Source organism: Toxorhynchites rutilus, chromosome 3, assembly GCF_029784135.1.
Source record: "Toxorhynchites rutilus septentrionalis strain SRP chromosome 3, ASM2978413v1, whole genome shotgun sequence".
In the NCBI taxonomy this organism is placed as follows: Eukaryota; Metazoa; Arthropoda; class Insecta; order Diptera; family Culicidae; genus Toxorhynchites; species Toxorhynchites rutilus.
The window spans coordinates 324,876,716-324,893,967 of NC_073746.1; the positions used below are offsets into that span (position 1 = coordinate 324,876,716).

The following is a 17,252-nucleotide window of genomic DNA, read 5'->3' on the forward strand; positions in this document are numbered from 1 at the left end:
GAAGTGCATCTGGCATTGCAATTAACACAACCATCCGAGGCATGGCAAAGCAGGCGAAAAAAGAGAAGAGTACAAATTATTTTAGGTCGCTGCTAAACATCAGTGTTTGGTTTTTTTGTGTGTAGCTTGTTTTCATTGCGCAAAACATAGAACTTAGAAACTTTGTTGACGGTATCGACCGAGTGCCGAGAAACGATTTTTCATAAACGGTCATTCTTGCGATGTTTCATTTTTAGCACTGCAACTGTATGCATCAGTTAGACGCGTGTTTGATGCTTGTTGAATGGCGATGCACTTCTTCTTCTTCTTCTTTTGAATTATAGACACTTGAAACTCAGAGAGTTCATTCGTCTTCGATGGCGATGCACGGAAGATGCCACTCGTTAATATTCAGTGCAATGCGTGCATTGATATAAAGAAACGAATTGCGACATATGACCATAGCGTATTGTTCCCGCAAGGGCAAAAAATTATCGTTGCTCCTCGAAATGAGTCTACAAAACTACGCAAGCCATTAAACATTTTCAGGGTCCCCGGAACTTTTTACTAAAGAGTTATTTCGACGTATTCGCAAATATTATTCGAAATGATAAACCATCAAATTTCAAAAGAAAAAAGATTGCGTAGTCCTACGCTCTAAGCGGTCGTGTCTCTGATACAACCCCTCGAATGTTTTTTTACGATTTAATGTTTGCTGGGCAGGCCCGAAGGCAGTTTTAAATTGTTAAAAAATGAATGAAATTTTTTACTTCATGTTATTTGATTACTTGAAACATGTAGTACTGAACTTTATTTAACCATTTCTATATCAATTTTGCGATATTTCCACTAAAGCACAATAAACAATCAGGAATGAAGTATCCGAGTGCAACTCTTTCGTATCATATGTAAGAACTTTATTTGCCCTAGAATCATATTTCAGATAGCAGTACGAGATAGCTGCGGCTTGATAATTCAAACAACCAAACAACGATAATCCCATCGGAGCAGTTTTATAAGCGTGGCCCCACTCATATCAAACATTTATATCCCTGAAAGTCAATTGATTAATTCCTATTTGTACAAACATAATGTTTATTTATTTTTTATTTATAATGATACTACATCCCATTGAGAGATTAGATCTTCTTCACAATTTTTCGCCAATAGTCCCGATCCATGGCTGCAGTTCTCCAACTCCCGGCTGCACCGATTCTTGCCAAGTCCTGCTCCACCTGGTCCAACCACCTCGCTCGCTGGGCTCCTCTCCTTCTTGTTCCTACCGGATTCGATGCGAACACCATCTTTGCAGGGCTGCTGTCCGGCAATCTTGCAACATGCCCTGCCCATCGCACTCGTCCAGCCTTGGCGACTTTCTGAATGCTGGGTTCGCCGTAGAGTTGCGCCAGTTCGTGGTTCATTCTCCTTCTCCATACTCCGCTTTCCTGTACACCACCGTATATTGTTTTGAGCACTCGGCGTTCGAAAACTCCAAGCGCTTGTGACTCCTCTTCAAGCATCGTCCATGCTTCGTGCCCATAGAGAACAACCTGTCGAATTAGGGATTTGTACATGGTACACTTCGTACGGGGTCGGAGTTTGTTGGACCTCAAGGATTTGCGGAGCCCATAGTAGGCACGACTTCCATTGACAATGCGTCTTCGAATTTCATGGCTGTTGTTGTTGTCAGTTGTTATCAACGAGCCAAGGTAGACAAATTCCTCTACCACCTCGAGCTCGTCGCCGTCGATCACAACACTACTACCAAGAAGAACTCTGTTGCGATCAGTCCCTCCAGCTAGCATGTATTTAGACTTAGACGCATTGATCCCAAGCCCAATCAGCCCTGCTTCGTGTTTCAGTCGGGTATACAAGTCGGCTACCGTCGCATGTGTTCTTCCGATTATGTCCACGTCGTCGGCGAAGCAGATAAACTGACTAGACTTGTTGAAAATCGTGTCCCGCATGTTGAAGCCCGCTCTCCGCATAACTCCTTCCAGCGCCACGTTGAAGAGCAGACAGGAGATTCCATCGCCTTGTCGAAGTCCCCTGTGAGTTTCAAATGATTCCGACAGCTCACCTGAGATCCGCACACTGCACCGCACACCGTTCATCGTTGCCTGAATCAGTCTTGTCAGCTTTCGGGGAAAGCCGTGTTCGTCCATGATCCTCCAAAGCTGTCGTCGGTCGATTGTATCATATGCGGCCTTGAAGTCGACGAAGATGTGGTGTGTAGGGACCTGATACTCGCGGCACTTTTGGAGGATCTGCCGCAGTGTAAAAATCTGGTCCGTCGTCGAGCAACCGGGCATGAATCCGGCCTGATAACTTCCCACAAATCTACTTACTATTGGCGATAGGCGGCGGAAGAGGATCTGACACAAAATTTTGTAGGCACCATTCAGGATTGTGATGGCACGATAGTTCCCACAATCCAACTTGTCGCCTTTTTTATAGATGGGGCAGATTACCCCGTCCTTCCACTCCTCCGGTAGCTGTTCTGTGTCCCAGATCCTGACTATCAACCGGTGCATACACTCTACAAGTTTTCTCGGACCTCCCTTGAAGAGCTCCGCTACGAGGCCATCCTTACCAGCTGCTTTGTGGTTCTTGAGCTGATTAATGGCCTCCTTAACTTCACCCATCGTCGGGGGTGGTACGTCGTCGTTGTTCATTGCACCGGTGTAGTCCTCCTCAACGCCGTCTAGGTCTCCTGTCTGCGCGCTGTTCAGGTGTTCATCGTAGTGCTGCCTCCACCTTTCGATCACCTCGCGTTCGTTCGTCAAGATGCCTCCTTCCTTGTTTCTGCACATTTCGGCCAGCGGCACAAAGCCTTTGTGCGAGGCGTTTAGTTTCTTGAAGAACTTCCGCGATTCTCGAGAACGATAAAGCAGTTCCATCTCCTCACACTCTTTCTCTTCCAGGCGGCGCTTTTTTCCCCGAAAGAGATGTGTTTGCTGCCTTCGTTTCAGTCTGTATCGTTCCACGTTTTGTTTATATGGTTTATAAAGGTTCTATATACATACAAAAAAGATGATTCCCCGGGCCGAACATTTTACTTTAATATTTTCCGCCATTTTTTATGGCAGTGATGAATCGTATATTCGTATGACAACAGACTTATTATGTTATTAGGTATTGCCTAATAACCTTGCATGTACAGTAAGTTAACTAAATGTGGAATTAGAGGTAATTGGACAGACCTGTAATGGGATACAAATAATAGGACTGTTCCATCTCTAATTGGATATTTTGTGAACATCGAGTTTGGTACCCGAAGTATAGCCCCAGATTGGAAGTCGCCACAAGACGTCGACATTGTACCACTATCATTGTGAATGTCCAATTACAGGCCAATCACCTCTAATGCGACACTGAGTAGTGCCTCGGTATGTCGAGGATTAGAGGTAACTTACTGTATATGCTATTTGGGCGCATCATATACCACCCAAAATATCAGATATTCGATGCTCTATATACGATAGTTATACGATTCAATGTTTGCTGGGTTGGCATACTTGGCAGCTTGATTTGTCAAGTCCATAATCTCATGTCTACAGTTTTGAGTGAAGTGCAATTAAATGACGTAGTTGAACTAATTTATTTTTGTCACTATGTTTATCAGAACTCAAAAGACCGGCAAACTTAAAAGTTAAAAATAAAAAAAGCAACTTTAATTTTCACTTTTCTTAAAACCGGAAATATTCTGACTTAAAAATGATAAAAATGACTGATAAAAAAATAAAAATAATAACATACATGTATTTACAAGAATCTATAATAATTATACGCATGACGATAGTCGTACTAGATGCATCTAGAAGTCGTATATTCATCCATCCAATCATCGTGAATACTGTTGCAAGTGGAAAATAAATGTGTGTTCATTGCTTATGACATTATGCACTATGACATAAATAACAACATAATACATTAATTTAAATTTAATACGACATGCCGAGGCACCACTCAGTGTCGCTTTGGAGGCGGTTTTGGCGGTTTTGGTAATTAAACATTGGCGATGTGAGTGGTACAGTGTCGACGTTGGGTGGCAACTTTAATGTGACGCCATAATTTGGTCCCCGAACTCGATGTTTACAAAAATGTCCAATTAAACGTGTCACATTACAGGTCTGTTCAATAATCTAAACGTCGCATTAAATGTAACTTACTGTATATAGACAATATTTATTCCCAGCTGTTTTGAGGCATCTCGCACAAATTGACAATATCATTCAGTTGTCAGTGCAAGTCGGTTCGATTTTTAGAGTGTAAAAAAAGTTCACTGTTTACATAAAAGCAATCTCGAATCGGTCCCACTTTTTTGCTTGAAGTTACTATCCCCTGCTATTGGTATAGTGTACGAGTGAAGGTCATTGCTGCCCGCTTTCGAACTGACTTTTTGTGAAGTGGAACAAAGGACCAAAGGAAACAGCGCTCTTGCAGCGAGCCGGATTGGCGGCTGTTGAACTGAATTGGCATAACGGGATCGCCATCGCGTGGCTGTCGTTAACGGGATTCATCATCACGTGTCCGTGTAAGCTATTCTTGCGCTATTGTGTTGTCTCCGACTACGTTACGGTGGACAAATTGAGACTATTTGTGCGACTCTTCGTGCCAAAGTCCATGACTTGCAACGAATGCAAGTCAGTTGGTCACACAGCAGATTATTGCGCCAACAAGGAGCGCTGTGCCACTTGCGGAGAGCAACATGTGGGCAGAACCTGCAGTGCGACTGAGCATAAGTGTCCATATTGCGGAGGAACTCCACACGTGGTCTCAGCTTGTGAAACTTGCAAGAGTCGCTGGGAGAAACAGAAGCGCTCTTTAAAAGAACGCTCGAAGCGCACATTTGCGGAAATTTTAAAGGGCGCTTCTCCATTGACCCAACAACAACAAAAACAACCAATCTCAACACACAATACCATTTCCACGTTGCCAGTCGATGAAATGGAAGCGGATACAGCTAGCGGGGACACACCGTTTATTTTCAAAGGGAATCCCCGGCGCAAAAATGTGACTACTGCCAAAGTTCAAAAACAAGTCCCCCCGTTGATACCCCCTGTTAGCTTGCCTAAAAAATCGAGTGCAGCGGACAAGCAAAATCAGGTTCCTCCTGGCGAAGGTGAACTATTCCGTGGGAATAGTTCACCTTCAAGCGACCCAGCACTCGAGGGGACATCAAAAAACCCAACTGTTCCTATTTTTCCGTCCAGCTCAACTTCCCAATCGGGATTTAGAAGGTTGTCTGACATTGTGGCTCAAATCTTCACATGCTTTAATGTTTCCGACTCCATCAGAACCATTGTCATCTCAATGCTTCCAGCATTGAAGACAATTTTGCAAAAATTGATGCAAACATGGCCCCTCCTTGCAATGATTATCTCTCTTGATGTCTAATTTAAATAGACAGGTCGGAGATATCACTGTTTTACAGAGGAATTGTCGTAGTCTTATCCCTAAATTGGATACATTCAAATTTTTAATTCATAACTTCTGTTAGATCTGAAATGTAATATTGTAGAAATCTAGCCATCTAGTAATCTTGCGATTTGTGCACCCTAGCAACCCAAAGTTGTTCGCTCCTATAGCAACGTTTTTTCACCAAGTTTGTTACTTTGTATCGAACCTTCAAGAATGGAAGACGTATTAAAGGGACTGAAGTTTTGTTAAAAACTCCGTGAGTTTTTTTTATGAATATCCCGAAATAGTTCAACGAATCGTTCGTTGTTCAACGCTACTGCTGTAATAGAGGTGTTCCCCGAGTGTCCCCCGAGTGTCCCCCGAGTGTTTCCCGAGTGTTCCCCGTCGAAACCATCTGCGGTCCATCTAGCGATCGAGATTGGAGTCCCCATTTGCACGAAGAAATCCCAGTGATTAACCCGTTGTAGAAATCCCGCCCCATTAGTGTTCAACCCCATCATTTGGTGCCGTGACCAGGATAAAGGTCACACAATTCGCCCCGCAAACAAGAAGACGTACGGTCACATAACCTGAAAACCGACACTACCCAGAGCATACGGTATCCGCACGATATCAAGAAGATTAACAGAGATAAACCCCGTTTCCCGAACTTCTAACGAAATTGGAAAAATTCGTTAATGCTGCCACCCACATTACCCGTGTATAACTGCCCATTGTCCAGTTATCTCAACCTGTTATTTCCCGTTAGTTGCTGATAGAATTAATCATACAAGGCCTCTTTGGAAGAGGTACAAGGTGAGTACCGTTCCAATAAGATCTACTCAATTTTTCGGTACTGCTGGATCTTTTTCGACCATTTTAGCTGCCCATTTGTGTTCGGATCTAACGTCAAGATGTCAAATCAGAACGAGAAAAGAATGAAAGCTAAGGAGCTGAAGCGAAAAAACATTCTTGACTCGATTACGCGTTTGGAGACATTCTTGCGGAATTTTGATCCTGATGAACATGGCCACGAAATTCCACTACGACTGGAGCGTATTGAGAAGTTGATGGAGTCTTTCGAAACAGTACAATCAGAGTACGAAGAGCTCGATGTCGATGAAAACTTTGCACTGGAAAATGCCGAAATAAGAGCCAAGGTCGAAGAAAAATATTTTCAAGTGAAAGCTAGTTTGCTAGTGAAGCACTCCACCCAACAATTGCCTGTGGCATTAACCTCTACTCAGGCTATCCCCGCGCAACTACCATTTCCCAACCCACTGTCGAACGTAAAACTGCCAACGATCACGCTGCCTGAGTTCGATGGTGATTTTAATGGATGGCTGACCTTCCACGACACCTTCCTTTCCGTGATTCACTCGTCAACGGAGATATCAAGTGTGCAGAAATTTCACTATCTTCGCGCTGCTCTAAAGGGAGAAGCAGCGAATCTCATTCATTCTATCACCATCACCGCTGCGAACTACTCTGTTGCGTGGGACACGCTTATCAAGCGTTATTCCAATAAGAGTCTACTACGAAAAAAGCACATACGAGCGCTCCTGAAGTACCCAAAGATCCCAAATGATTCTGTGGAGGCGCTCCACCGCATTCTTGATGATTTTCAACGGCACACCAAGGTACTGCAGCAGTTAGGAGAACCTGTCGAACAATTTAGTTCCATTCTGATAGAGCTGCTGGTAGACAAATTAGATGACGCCTCCCACAGCGCATGGGAGGAATCAATCGCATCAGATGAAAATCCGACCTACGAAAAAATGGTTGAGTTCCTGCAGAAAAGGACTCGAGTACTGGAGACGATTATGGTCAACCGCCCAAGCCCATCCCAATCCAAAACCGGAAACCGCAATTCTGGAATCCAAAAGCAGAATGCCTCTCGTGTCAGCTCCAACGCTATGGCTGAAAGTGTTAACAAGGAATATCCGTTATGTCCCGCCTGTGAAAAACAGAGGCATTCGCTGATGGACTGTCTCTTATTTAACGAAATGAATATTCAAGATCGTTTGAGGGTCGTAAACGACAAAAAGCTATGTAGCAATTGCTTCCGTAGCGACCATTTTGTTCGTACTTGTCGCTCAAAGTTTGTGTGCAAGCAATGCACCAAGCGACACCACACGATGATACACCCCGGTTACATCGAAGTTCAATTGCATCCGGAACCTAAATCAGAGACAACCCCGAAAACAGAGAACGAGCCCCTACCTGGTCCCTCCCGCGTGGTATCTGCTATTGCCACCACCGAGACTCTGGCTGCCGACAATAATGCTCACGTAGCAGCATCCAGCGCAGCTGTAGAAGGAAACAAAGTGAGTGTACTTCTTTCTACCGTGGTTCTAATAATCGTAGATGCATATGGACAAGAGCACTTGGCTCGAGCCCTGTTGGACACAGGGTCGCAGCCGAACGCAATCAGTGAACGGTTGTGTCATCAATTGCATCTTACCCGCACAACAGTCAACGTCCCCATAACGGGTGTAGACGGCACCCTCACCAACGCTAAATATCAGGTGACAACTGAGCTCCGATCCAGAGTGAATGATTTCAAGCAGCGAATGAATTTTCTCGTCCTGCGAAAAGTTACCAGCGATACCCCAGCAGTTTCATATTCTACTACCCATTGGAAAATTCCGGAATCAGTTTTGTTAGCCGATCCTGAGTTTAACATTTCTCGAAGAATCGACCTCATAATTGGCGCAGGTCATTTCTACACTCTTTTGCTAGATGGACGAATCCGCTTGGCCCAGAATCTTCCCATGCTGGTCGAAACGGTCTTTGGCTGGATCGTCACTGGTCAAATGAAGCACGATGAATCAAGAGAAGCAGTAACTTGTCATGTAGCTTTAGCTCCGTCGATCGAAGATCAACTACAACGTTTGTGGAAACTTGAGGAGGTGACCGGAACGAATAATTCGGCAGATGAGCAGCACCCTCCTCAACGATTCGATTCGTCAGAACAAAATCAAGGAAGACACCCAGATCTCAAATTGCAGTACCCTAATATTATCGAAGAATACACCGTCGCGAAGAAGGACAGTTCATCGACTAAAGATCGAATCATATTTGAAGGCTCACTGAAGATTGCTCAGGACGAATTGCTCACCATTGTTCTGCGTTTCCGACACATCTCAGTTGTGCTTATGGGTAATATTGGAAAAATATCCCGCTTTGTTTTGTTTAGCCCCGACGATCACCTGCCCCAAAGAAAATTCTGGAAATACAGAAGCACGCACGATTTTATCTCGTCCTTACAAATTATGCACAAAGTACTACTAGATGAAGACATGCACTGGGGTGATGAAATCACTCCAAATCGTCATCGTAAGTGGAAACCATTTTGCCAAAAACCCACATCTCTTCCAAAATTATGGAATAATCAAAATACTTTCATCTCGTATTACCGTAACACATTAAAAAAATCATATGAAGCATGCATTTATATAAGTTTGGAAGGTGATAATAGCAACGTCAATGTATCCAAGTCGGAGATAGCCCCGTTGGAGTCAATCAGCTTTCCAAGATTCGAGCTGAGTGCCACTCTCGTAGCATCCCTTGAGTCCAAGAAAGTATGTCCAATTCAAAATCTCCCTCGCTCCGAGTTCCCAACGGAAGAACTCGAACAACGTCAAGTACTCACTCATCAAGCTTCTCTCTCCCACAAGCTGTTCCTGCAATCCTCGTCATATCAAATGATGCTGAATATAGTGGATTTTGTAATCCGCTTCATCTGTAATATACGCTCAAAATATGACCGGATCCATGTCCGAGTGCTTCTCGTCCAAAACACGAACGCAACTCAATTATATCTGATGAAAGTAGTGCAACAAGAGGCATTCCACGATGAGCTGAAGGATGTACGCAAAAATCTGCTAATCCCACAACATTCGGCACAAACTTGTCATCGCTGGCTTCCGCGCATTGCTTAAATTGTTCATTGTGCTGCACCAATTGAAGCTGATCCAAGGTGGTAATGTCACCACCGGTACCCAAATCAGACCTCTATCAGCTGCCACTGAATCGGCTGAACTTCTATTGGCGATTTCAAGCCTACAGCCATCAATGTTGTCACCGGTCAAAATCGAAGTACCCGAAATAGTTCCAGATGCAAAATACGATCAACAGAAATACTGCAACAACATCTTCAGAGACGTGGCGGTTCCACAATCTTTAGGAGGTATACTGAAGTCATCAATATTGAAGGTACCCTTACGCAAAGAAGAAGAATTATTAATTATAACATAGATTTTAGTTGTTATTGAAAATTGTATTTTCAAGGTGGCCGGTTAATGTTAGATCTGAAATGTAATATTGTAGAAATCTAGCCATCTAGTAATCTTGCGATTTGTGCACCCTAGCAACCCAAAGTTGTTCGCTCCTATAGCAACGTTTTTTCACCAAGTTTGTTACTTTGTATCGAACCTTCAAGAATGGAAGACGTATTAAAGGGACTGAAGTTTTGTTAAAAACTCCGTGAGTTTTTTTTATGAATATCCCGAAATAGTTCAACGAATCGTTCGTTGTTCAACGCTACTGCTGTAATAGAGGTGTTCCCCGAGTGTCCCCCGAGTGTCCCCCGAGTGTTTCCCGAGTGTTCCCCGTCGAAACCATCTGCGGTCCATCTAGCGATCGAGATTGGAGTCCCCATTTGCACGAAGAAATCCCAGTGATTAACCCGTTGTAGAAATCCCGCCCCATTAGTGTTCAACCCCATCAACTTCAATTGTGATGTTTTTGCTCTGTCCGACTACGGAGGGGTGTTATTGGGAATCAATAAGTGTCACTCATTTTTTTCGAATTGACCTTCCGCCTATTGGAGGGATCGAAGCTGTTGCTTGTCATGCAAATATCAGAGGCAAAAACCTCTGTATTGCCAGCTCACTCCTTCCTGAGCCACGGTTGATCTTGGGAGACTTCAACTCTCACGGTACCGCCTGGGGGGAACAGTACGACGACAACCGTTCCTTGTTGATATATGACCTTTGTAACAGCTTCAATATGACCGTTTTGAATAATGGGGAAACATACGTGTACCTAAACCTCCAACCTCCTCCAAGTGCTCTTGACCTCTCGCATTGCTCAAATTCACTATCGTTAGCAGGGTTGCCAATAATATTTTTCAAAAAACTGGAAGATTGCTCTTAAAAAAACTGGAAGAAAACTGGATCCCGTGATAAGTTTTACTTTAAGAAGTTCGGCTTTAATTTATCTAAAATCATTTTTTATACTTATTCCAATGTCCGAGAAATAATATGCCCTTCAAAGCGTATAGTAGATCATAAAATAGCGTAATCCATGAATTAACCATTCGAGTAGATCAAAACAATGTTTTCCACAACTCGAACATTACTGTGAAAAAACATTTGAGGATCTTTTCTTCTAAAACTTCTAAAAAAATATGGTTTTGTTTAGATAAAACTTAAAAAATCTCGTATTTTTTGCTCGACAATGAGATTAATTGATGTACACGGTTTCTGCTTATAAAACTTAAAAAATCTCGTATTTTTTGCTCGACAATGAGATTAATTGATGTACACGGTTTCTGCTTATAGATTACTGCATCAAACCTAACCTGAATTTTCTGTTCTTTTCCTTCTCGAATTTTGACATTTCTGTAGTGTTTTTTTTGACCATAAATAGAATAGCTACGAAATTTTTTTCGCACTCACGAAGAATATGAAATAAAAAAAACTCTATACTAGCCGAAAAAGAACATCCCAAAGCCCATAAGGAGAACGGTTGTAAGTTGCTATTCGTGGCTACTACCTAGAGAAAGATAACTCTCCACCGTTGCGATTGAAGTTCGATGCAGAGTAAGCGCGATTGATAACTTTTTTTTTCTTAATGTCAAGTTTATTCTGTACATAAAGAAACTACATAGTTAATTCATATCTAAATGAAATTCCATATTTACAATATCTATGATTCCGTTAGTGTCATTTATGAATCTCACATAGTTACTTAAGATTCTTAATAATTCATCTCTTTTAATTTTTCCTATACGATTCAATGACGGTCTCAGTAAGTCTCCACACGATAGTTGTTGCCATCCTCCCAAGATCTCTGCCGTTTTCCACTGCATTCTTGCCCAAGCTGCCACAACTCGAGGGCACTCGCTTATTTATCGGAACATATCGCCGGGAATATTGGATTTAGAGAAGCTCTCGGTTACCTTCTCAGGTTATCAAAAAATAACTATCCTCCGTCACGATGAGATTCCTATGAAGTGTACGCGCGAGAGTTCTCTCGGATTCTCAGGCTTCCGAAAAATAACTCTCCCCTTCCAGGTTAGAGTTCGATATATCGCCGGTCCGATTAGTTTTAGAGTTCGTCTGGTTATCGTTCCAGGTTTCCTAATAATAACTCTCCGCCGTCGCAAATGAAGTTCTATAAAGTGTATACGCTATGAATAACACCGGGATGATTGATTTTCGAGAAGTTCTCTCAGTTATCTTCTCAGGTTTCCCACAGTTAATTTTCCAACGTTGCGATTGGATTTCGATGGGAAAAGATGCGATAAATAATGGAATGTATAGCCGATCCAAATAATTGCACAGGTTTTCCTTTTCAGGTTACCTAAAAATAATCTTTCCCGCATATTGTAACACATGAAATTTTCGGATTTTCATTTCGTGAAATGGTCGATTAATGTAAACGGAAAGAAGATTACTTGGTTTTCATATTCATATCAATTAAAAATATGGAGCACATTGACACTATGATCTTCTGTGCTTTAGAATGTTTTGGAGGACCTATCACGTCTGATGCTAAGACGCTATATAAACTCAAAGCCAGCATAGCACGCGGGCACGCGGGCTTTTTTTATTATGGACATTAAAGATCAATTGGTCTGAACTTCAGAATGTTTCGGAGGACCTAGAACATATAATATTTATATAAACTCAAAGATATAGCTTGGTAAGGCACCCCACGCACTGCGCGCTAACCGTATTGATTTTTGGATGTGTAAGCAGGAGAAAAATAACGCTGAGAGTGCGTAAGAAGATACACTTTGGATCGATCGAACGAAAAATGTCAAAAAACAAAATTTGCCAAGAAATAGGAAGGGTGAGGGAGAATGTTTATGCATAATGAATATATTTTACAAAAACTTGGTAAAATGAAGCAACCATATAAAAAACTGGACAATATTTTTAAAAACTGGAAGATTTCAGGGTTTAACTGTTTAACTGGATCGAGGAAAAAAGACTGGAAGAATCCAGTTTAAGCTGGAACATTGGCAACGCTGATCGTTAGATTGCAAGTGGAATGTTATCCAGGATCCCAGCAGTGATGGAAATTTTGATCACTTGCCAATCAAAATTTCCATCACCATTTGGTCGAATTCTTCTGAATCTATAAACATCGCATATGACCTCACAAGACACATTGACTGGAAAAAATATGCGGATGCGATGGCACTAGCTATCACTTCCAGAGATGGTTCACCTCCATTGGAGGAGTATCACTTCCTATCTCTTTTGATCTATGACAGCGCGGTTCGCGCTTAAATGAAACCCATCCCAGGTTCCACTATTCTTCGAAGACAACACGATCCATGGTGGGATAGCCAATTTTCCATGTTTTATCAGGATAAATCGAATGCATTTAAAGTTTTTCGGAAACGTGGAACCATTGAGAATTTTCAAACGTATTTAGCCTTTGAAAATCAATTTAAAAACTTGATCAAGGGGAAAAAAACGTGCTTATTGGCGAAATTTCGTGGGAGGTTTGTCACGAGAAACGTCAATGACAACATTATACAAAGTGGCTCGAAACATGAGAAATCGCTCTTCAACGAATGAAAGCGAGGAATACTCACATTGACGGATTTTTAATTTTGCATGGAAGGTTTGTCCCGATTCCGTTCCCGTACAAAAAATTGTTCGAGATATTTCACAAGATAGGAGCGACCTTGATTCCGAGTTTTCGATGGTAGAATTCTCTCTTGCTCTCCTTTCATGTAACAATTCTGCTCCGGGATCGGATAGAATTAAGTTCAACTTGCTGAAAAACTTCCCTGATGTGGCGAAACTTCGCTTGTTGAATTTATTCAATCGGTTTCTGGAACATAATATTGTTCCAGCTAATTGGAAACAAGTACGAGTTATAGCTATTCAAAAACCCGGAAAGCCCGTGTCCGACTTCAATTCGTACCGCCCAATAGCAATGCTGTCTTGTATACGGAAATTGTTGGAGAAAATTATCTTATTTCGCCTTGATCGATGAGTTGAAACGAATGGCTTACTCTCAGATACACAACATGGGTTCCGCAGAGGCAAGGGGACGAATGATTGTCTTGCGTTGCTTTCTTCAGAAATTCAAATGGCTTACGCCGAAAAAAAACAAATGGCTTCAGTATTCTTGGACATAAAGGGGGCCTTTGATTCTGTTTCAACAGAGGACAACTTGCAGATGATGGAGTGGTGTTTGTCGTAGGATCAACCCTTACAAGATACTTTGAACAATTTTTCAACCTGGGCCATTGAGCTAAGGATCTAATTCTCCACGGAGAAAACAGAGATGGTGGTTTTTTCTAGGAAGCATAAACCAGCAAAACAAAAGCGTCAACTTTTGGATAAACCGATCACTCATGCTATGTCATTCAAGTATCTTGGGGTCTAGTTCGAAGTATGGCAGTTTCTGTTTATGTGAAATTTTCGATAAAAATACCATCAGTGCTGGAAGCTAATTTGTTTTACACGAAACTACTGCGTTGTCAAACTTTTTTCCACCAGTGGACTTTTATGACATGAGAAATTTGAACAAAGTTCGACTTTAGACAAGCGTGATATTTTTCAATTCCCCGAAATTACTCAACAAATGGAATCGTTCGCGAACAGAAGGTGTCTCTCCCTTGACGCTCACCACTATTACCCAACAAACATACGCACACAAACACACTGCACCCAACTCGACGGGTGAAAAGTTCTCCTTCACTGCATCCTGAAGCGCGCTGGCTGTAATCGGAGAAAGTTTCTGGATGTTGTTTGTTGCTTTTTGCCTTTTCAACTCTTTTTTTTTGGGGGTAATGTTTATCCACTTTTTACCTTTCAAACGCTGTCAGAGTGTGGTTGGGATGGAAAATGCAATTTCACTTGTGTGCATTGGGTGTGCATCCTGTGGCCTGTTTCGAAAATGTCTGCTCTAGATTTTGCAAGCAGAATGGTTCTGCTTTCGACTGGTTGGAATTAGAAGGATGAAAGGGGGGGGGGGGGTGAGGGTTTGCTGGAAACCAACTATGGACTGTCGAGAACCGAATAAATACCAATCAAACTGAAGTTATCACCTGAAGAATAAATTTTCCTCCCAACAGCAGAAGAGAGGGAGCAAACTTGCAAAACCGGGCTAAACACATTCTGACGTTTTAATCAATATCCACCCCTGTCTCACCTTGGGTTCTTCGGCTCCGCTCTATCTGTTGCCCTCGCTTTGACTGGAGCTGTGTTTCTGCTCTGCGGTTAGCCAATTTGAAGATAGAGCGCCCCATCACCAGCCAGCCATCTTCGTATCTCGGGACGACGACGATGTTAAATTAAACGGACGAGGATGAGAATGCATCCCAGAGGAGCCAGCTAGCGACAGGTCCTTGAACGAAGCAGTAAAACCATCGTCATGAGATCGACATCTAGACTAAAAGGTAGAGCAAAAAAAAAAAATTGAAGAAAAAAGTGAGCGTTTTCAAACAATATCTTGCGGGAATATATCTCACTTATTTGTGCAGAGTATGAGTCCTTATGATGTTCCTTCGATTTGGAACATCACATTTTCGTTTCCAGCATCCGTTCCTCGAGTGAACGCGCAGGAATTCTGGTATAAATTTGATTTACGCATTTTTTCTGTTCTGGTAGGGGGTAATTTTCCTGGAATGTACTCATCCCACAGGATTGACCAAACGAGAAGGAATTTTGCCGGAAGACTAGCGCTTGTTTGACATCCCTATCTCCAGTGTTGCTTCACTCCAACATTGACCACGACAATAATGAAAAAGAAATGAAAAGATGCCGCTTCTGGAATCGGTTGGTGGTGAGGTGACATTTTCCAGTCGAACAAATTGAAAATAAGGATTCTCTGACTGAAAACATTTCCCTGGTTTTTCTGTGTTCAGAGGCTGATGTTCCGTGTTCCTAAATTCATTTAGCTTATGTTGGATTTTCTCTTGCTCTCGTTTCAGCAAAAACACATTTCATCGATCAAACGAACGGAATCAGAGGTACGTACGAAGAAAAGCGCTGCATTTCCCCCATTAGCGATGTCATTTCGAAGGGGAGTTTCACCGTGATACGAATAGCCATCCTTCGTTACGGTTCATTTGCTCGTTGGTTGGTATCAATCAGGGCCAATTTTGCGACGCCATAAATCAACTTTCCACTGCGAACCGGAGTGTCACATGTCTCCTTGGTTCTTCCTTCCGCGCGCGTCGTCTACTAAGACTGAGGACCTCCACAGACAGCAGCGAGATTGATGAGCATCCTCTTTATCGCCAATTTCACACATGTACACTCGGAAACAGGGGTGGCGAGAGGACGCGAGGCGACGGTGGATGGTTTTGCGTTGAAAAAGTGACAGTAATTCGACTGATGGTTTTTTATCCTCGGGTTCTCGATAAGAACCGAAGCGAAGAGAAGGGTATTAATGAATCTCTTAAAGGTCATTAAAATGAGATGGTTTTGAATTGAAATTATGGAAAATTCATATTGTTCTGGGATCGTAAGTTAACGCTTTTTGTGTTATTTTCCATCTAAAAGCTATGCAATATGAAAAAAGGCCGTATTCATATCGAGACCATGGATAAACCCTCTGTTTATTGGCAAGTTCAAACTTTTGACGTAGGATTAGGTCTAACAGGAAGATATGAGGGGTATAATTAAAATTCAAACATTCAAACATAATTAAAATTCAAAACTGTATACATTTTCTTAACCAACTATAGAATAGTTGGAAAATGTCAAGCACAATCCAAACGCGCAAAATCTCACTTTCTGATTGGTTTCATTTTCGTTCCACAAGTTTTGCTGGACGGAGCAAGCAAAGTAGTATCAAAGCAGAATTTAAATAATTTGAGTTTATACCATTGTGCAAACAACCTATCAGAAATCATTCTATTTAAAGGAAGAACAGTAAAAGAAGCGGTTTAACAAAAGTTCGTTCGTTTCGGCAATTGTGCAGCTTACTGTTTGCTACCGTGCTGAACAGACATGCACTATTGTAAGCTTCAGAATGCATTTTCAAAATATGCAAGAAGAAAATTTTACAGCACTAAGCTTGAATTGGCGCGCGGGGAAAAAACAGAAGAGAAATGTGAAGTTAACTGTTAACTTATACTTCGCTTTCGCATGGATTTTTAATCTAGTCTGAGTCCAGCCAACACGCTGGCTTAAGAGATAACTTTAGAATTTTTCAACAATCCCGTAGCCATTGTATGTTTTGATCCCATCTTCCTCGCTCTCCCTTTCTCTTTTTCCCTCACTCTTCCCCTCTCTCTCTTACTCTTAATTCTGTCTCTCTCATCCTCTCTTTTCCTCTCACTCTATTCCTCTCTCCCTTTCTTCCTCTCACCCTCTTTCCCTCTCTCTCCCTCTCTCATCGTCGTTCTCCCTCTCACCTAATCAGATTCTGTCTCTGTCCTATCCTCTCTTTTCCTCTTTTCCCTTTTTGTATCTCTTTCTTTTCCTTCTCTAATTCTGTCTTCATCTCACCCCCTCTCTTCCTTTCTCTGTATCTCTCTCTTCTTTCTTCTCTTTTTTTCCTCTTTTCCCTCTATCTCTCTCTCTCTCTCTCTCTCTTTTTCTCCATTCCCAACTCTTTCACCTTTCCCCCTTTCATAGAGATCCGATCAAGATTTTTTGAGTTCA

At 42.2% G+C, this 17,252-nt stretch overlaps 1 protein-coding gene across 3 annotated transcripts in view; it reads left to right on the plus strand.

Annotated features, from left to right (window-relative positions):
• Positions 1-17,252, plus strand: part of LOC129779694 (high affinity cGMP-specific 3',5'-cyclic phosphodiesterase 9A) — a 446,325-nt gene that overhangs the window by 187,463 nt on the left and 241,610 nt on the right. For all 3 annotated transcript variants that reach the window (XM_055787323.1, XM_055787324.1, XM_055787325.1), the window contains exon 4: positions 15,572-15,610. The gene's annotated coding sequence lies outside the window, so the exon portion shown is untranslated. The remainder of the gene's footprint in view (positions 1-15,571; positions 15,611-17,252) is intronic.